Source organism: Ceratotherium simum, chromosome 5 (assembly GCF_057802395.1).
Source record: "Ceratotherium simum simum isolate JZ-2026a chromosome 5, ASM5780239v1, whole genome shotgun sequence".
Classification (NCBI taxonomy): domain Eukaryota; kingdom Metazoa; phylum Chordata; class Mammalia; order Perissodactyla; family Rhinocerotidae; genus Ceratotherium; species Ceratotherium simum.
In genome coordinates this window covers 3,751,147-3,757,168 of record NC_141904.1, presented here as the reverse complement: position 1 = coordinate 3,757,168, position 6,022 = coordinate 3,751,147, and positions in this window count along the sequence as shown.

Sequence of the window (6,022 nt, the reverse complement as noted above, 5' to 3'; positions counted from 1 at the left end):
CACATCATGAAGAGGCACAGTCTGCTTTGAGGAGTTGATCTAATGAAGAGAACATGATCAATGACCAATCGTTACCCTTACCGTGCTTACCTATACAGGAGTGTACACCTAAATGGCCACATATGAAGGTAGGCACACATTTATTGTTGCTTTGGTTTCTGAAAATAAAGCCTATTCATCATTGAAGTGCTGAAAATATAAGTGTATAAAAAGATAATAAAAATCACGCATATTCTTGGCAAAATAAATATGGTTGCTATTTTGGTGAATTTTCTTCCTCTTTTTTAATATATCTGTTTTTATAATAGTGGTGACATCATACTATATCGTTTTGTTTTATGCCTTTATAATTTAATGATATACTATGAATATTTTCACCCATGTTTGTCACATGTAGTGTTTCAAATAGGTATCTTTATTCAACAACTACTTGTTGGGTTCCAACCACACGTGAGGCACTGTGCTAGGCCCCATAACACTGGGGTTAATAAAGCTGGTGTAGTTCTTCCCTTGAGGAGCTCACAGTCAAGCGGATGTGGAGGAAGTGGGCAAAAAATGAAAATAAAAATGGGGGAGTGTAATAAATGCCATGAAAAAAATCTGACATTATCATCCATGGGAATAGGTAGGCAACCTGCTTTAGATAAATGGTTTGGGAAGATCCTCTGAGGAGGTGGCACTTAAACTGAGACCAGAAGATGAGAAAGATCAAGCCACATGAAAATCCAAGAGAAGAGTTATTCCAGAAGAAAGTTCAGGAAGTTCTCAGGAAAGAGCTTGGAGTGTCCCCAGAATTGACATGAAGCAGTTCTTCATGGAGTTAACAGTGGTGGAGGGATAGCAAGTGGTGCAGGATGACGTTGGAGAGGTGGACAGAGCCGGGTCATGCAAGGCCCTGAGGCCATGGTGACAAGTTGGGTCTTTGGTCTAAGAGCCATGGGAAGTCACTGAGAGACTGAACCTGGGAAAGACTTACTGGTATGTGTTTTTAAAAGATCATGCCAGCTGCTCAATGGCAGTGATTGGAGGGGAGTAAGAATGGAGAGACCATTTAGGAGGTGTTATGCTAGTTTAGGTAAGAAAGACTGGTGGTGAGAGTAGAGTCAGAGAGAAGTGGAAGGATTGAAGATATATTTTATAGGTAGTGTAGACAAGACTTTCTGGTGGATTTGAGATGGGCATTAAGAGAGAGGCAAAAATCAATGGTGACTCCCAGGGTTCTGTCTTAAGCAACTGTAGAGACAGCGGGTTGCTGTTTATGGAAGACTGGGAGGAACAGGATTTGGGAGATAAGAGAGAAGGAATGGAAATTCAGTTTGGGTATGTTAAGGGAGTTTTTAGACATGTAAATAGCAATACCAAATGAGGCTGACCCTCCGAGGGAGGAGAGAGATGGAATGGAGATTGAAATTTGTTAATTGTCAGCACAATAATGGAGGCCATCTCTCAGGGAAGGTGTAAGTAGACAAGATAGCACTTAGCACAAAGCTGTGGATAACCCAACTATTGAGAGATTCAGGAGATATTGGGATATTGATCTATTATATGACACATTATTGACTTTTACATTTAGATCTTAAATTCTACTACATTGGCTCTCATTAATTCTATTATTTTTTTTGGAGTCTGTCATATTTTCTTTGTAGATAATCATATTGTCTGAAAAAAGACAATCATTTTGCCTTTTCTTTTTAATTTTATTTTGATTGAGGTAACATTGGCTTATAACATTTCTATATAACTTTCTATAACTTTTATTCATAGTTTATAACTTTTATTTATACTTTATAACTATTTATACTTATTTCTATAACTTTTCTAATCATTATGTTAGTTATTTCTTTCTAATTTTGTTCCTGATCTTATTGAAGGGACTAGGACCCAGCAATGAACAGGACTGGGATAGTGAGCATCTGTCTTGTTCCTGATAATGGAAGGTTGTCTAAATCTTCGCTATTAAATATGATGCTATAGCTATGCGGAGGATAGTTTTTTAGGTGAAGTTCTCTTCTATTTCCAGTTTGCTAAGGATCTTTCACTGTTTTATTTTTAAGAACTTTAAAAATTGAGGTAGAACACAGGACCAGAAAAGTGCTCTGTGGTAGCCCACTAACGGCTCCTAAGGCTATATCCACATCCAAATGCCCAGAACCTGGGAACATTACCGTATTTGGAAACAGCGTCTTTTCAGATGTGATTAAGTTAAGGATTTTGAGATGAGGAGGTTATCCTGGATTATCCAGGTGGGCCCTAAATGTCATCACAAGTGTCTTTATGAGAAAGAGGTGGAGGGAGATTAGACGCCTATGGGGGACGATGTCAGTGTGAAGATGGAAACAGAGACTGGAGTGACGTGGCCTCAAGCCAATGAATGCTGGCAGCCACCAGAAGCTGGAAGAGGCAAGGAATGGATTTTGCCCTAGAGCCTCTGGAGGAGGTGCGGACCTGCCAAACACCTGGATTTCAGATTTCTAATCACTAGGACTGTATGAGAATAAATTTCTGTCATAGCCCTAGGCAACTAATACACGCGCAATATGTACAGCTCAATGGACTATCAGAAAAGCTAATATTTATGACCACCATCTAATCAAGAAAGCTTGCCAACACCCTATAAGCCCCCTCATTCCTCTCCTTACCACCACCTCCTCCATTCTCCCTAAATGTAAGCACTTTCTTGATTTCTGTAACCATAGTTTATTTATACCCGCTTTGAACTTTGAACAAATAATATTTCAGACTGCAGGTTTTTTTGTATGGCTTTTCCCTGTCAGTATTATATTGTATATTATATTGTGAGTTTTGTCCATGTTGCTGTGATTAGCTCTAGTTTGTTCATTTTCATTACAGATTATTATTCTACTGTATGGCTATACCACAATTTATTTATCCATTCTATGGAGGGGGCATTTGGGTTGTTTCCAATTTTAGGCCATTATAGACAATGCTGCTAAGAACACTCTCATACACTGTTCCTTTGCACACATCTTCCTTGCTCCCTTCCTTCTTTTATCCCTATTTATTCTCAGGTGTAATTGCTGAGATATAGGGTTTGCATACATTCAACACTAGTAGATAATGTCAAACATTGCTGTTGTGTGGATTCACGCTCCCTCCAGCAGTGTGGAGGGTTCCTGACGCTTCATATCTTCTCCAGGATTTGGTATTGTTAGTTTTTTACTTTCAGGTTTTTTAAGTTTTATTTTAACTACCCTGTTGGGGATATACATGCCATCTCATATATATTTTTAAAAAAATATATAAACTTTTATATTAAAGAATAAAATACATATAAAAAGGTACAAAACACATAAGTGTTAAACTCAATGAAGTGAAAGCATCCATGATACCACCATCCAAATCAATGTGACCAGCATCCCAAAAGTCTTCCTTGCGTTCTCTGTGATTGCACTCTCTCTATTCCTTGATGGTAACCAATAACAACTTTTACTCTGTGAATAGTTTTGCTTGTTTTTGAATTTTATATTAATGGCATCACATAGAATGTATCCTTTTTTCTGTTTGTTGACAGGGCCTAGAGAAGTGACACTCCAGTAGCAAAAAGCACACCTAGTGCTCAGATCTTTGTTTCTAAATACCATTCTCCAATAAAAGGAACCTAGGCTCCTTGGGGAAATGGCTGATTCCAGGGCTTGAAGAGGAAAAATACCAAATGAATCTGGACTATCTTGTGCCAGAAAGTAAGAAAGTGCTTTAAAAAAATGGAGCCATGTCAAAAGGACTTAGGAGCTAACCTGGCATAACACTCAATGGTTAGAGTTGGAACAATCTGAGCAACAAAATAAATAATTATAGTACTGTATAATAACCCAAAGAATAAAATGAATGGCCATGAGTTCATGCTGATATACATAAATGACTACATAAATAAATACATGTTGGAGAAAGGATAAATCTTCCTTAGAGAAGAATTCCAATTAACAAATGTAGAAAGAATGAGGGAAATAGAAAATATGCGTTAGAATACCACAGTAATAATTGCTGCAGGAAAATTCCATTGATGATTGCTAAAATTAGTGCATGAAACCTTAAAGAGAAAAAAGATATTTGCATAGCCTCCAGTAATCTTCCTGAAAATGTTTATTAATTACTCTGGTGGTTTTATCATATGTCCACAAATTCTTTGATTTTCCTCTCTCCAGGAGGTGAAACTTAATTCCCCTCCCCACAAATGTGGGCTGCCCTTAAGGACTCACTTCTAATAAAAAGAGAATGGAAAGGGGAAAATAACAAGTTTACAGTGGAGAAACCTGGCAGGCAGCAGCATAATCAGATAATCGAGGTTAGCATCACCAGCGATGTCATGTTGATAGCATGTACTCCCTGGCATGATACAATGAGAAAGGTGCTCTACTGCAGTGATGTTCTTCTCAGAGACCTATAACTTCAGCCTAAAGATGAGAAAACATCAGACAAATTTAAAGTGAGGGACATTTCCAAAATACCTGATGAGTACTTTTCGAAAGTGTTAAGGTCATAAGAGACAGGGAAAGACCAAGAAACTATTTCAGGTTAAAGGAGACTAAGGAGACATGATGACTAAATGCAACCTGGTATCCTGGTTTGGAACTTGGGGAAAAAAAAATGACCTTATGGAAAATCTGGTGAAATCAGAATAATGTCTGTAGTTTACTTTATAGTATTGTATACTAATGCTTAGTGTCGATAAGTGTACCGTGGTTACGTAGGGGAAGCTGGATAAAGGGTGTATGGGAAGTCCCTGTAATATCTTTGCAACTCTTGTATAAATCTAAAATTATTTAAAAATAAAAAGTTAAAAACAAAGAATCTGAACTGTGTAAAAATAAAACAAAACAAACTGAAACAACCCAAAAGTCCTTCAGCTGGTGAACGGATAAACAACATCTGTGCAATGGAATACTCCTCAGTAATATAAAGGAATGAACTATTGATACACACAGCATCATGGATGAATCTCAAATGCATTATGCTAAGGGAAAGAAGCCAAACTCCAAATCATGTATGATTTCATTTCTATGACATTCTGGAAAAGGCAAAAATGTAGAGATGAAGAAGAGTTCAGTGGTCGCTAGTAGTAAGGGCTGGTAGGGGGGAGTTGACTACAATGGGGCAGCATCAAGGATGTTTTGGGTGGTGAACTGTTCTGTTTCTAGACTGTGGTGGTGGTTATACAACTCTATTCATTTCAAAACTCAAAGAACTAGATAACATAAAAAGTTAATTTTACTTTACATAAATTTTAAAATAACATTGAAAAGCAAAAAAATAAGTGCTGAATAACTTGACACTAATAATTTTATATATTGCAAGTATAGATAGATTGAAATCTACCATACGTATAAAGTTATATGTATAAAATACATATTTTACCAAAATGGAGTCAAATTGAAATAGACAACATAAATAATGTAACCAACTCAAAAAATACAATTGATTGCAAAAACCTTCTCACAAGGAAAACATCAGACCATGGAAAAGATATTACCACGAAAGATATTCCAATCATAAATAAACTATTACAGAGTGTAAAAATGAGGGAAAACTATACCACTATTTTATAATTTAACATAACTTTGACATCAAACTCAACAAGGACAGTATGAGGAAAGAAAATTGGAGCAAGAATGAAAAATTAAACAAAAACCTGAATCAAGTAATGTATAAAAATAAAAAAGTGATACATCAGGACTGAGTTGGATTTATCCTACAAATTCAATTTGGATTTAACATCAGAAAGTTAACGAAGTCAATAATCACAGAAAAATAATAACATATTAAAGGAGAAAAGCAATCCACTCATCTCAATTCAGGAACAAAAAAGCATTTTATAACATTCAACAATCAGTCATAAATTTAAAAAAGAACAAATTAGCAAACTAGGAATAAAGGAAACTTCTTTACCTTGATAAAGCATTCCACAAAAACCTATACAAACTTCTTACTTGATGAAGTATTGAAACCGTTTAAAATCAGGAAAAAAACAATGGCGTTCATTATCTTACTTTTGTTCAATCTAGCT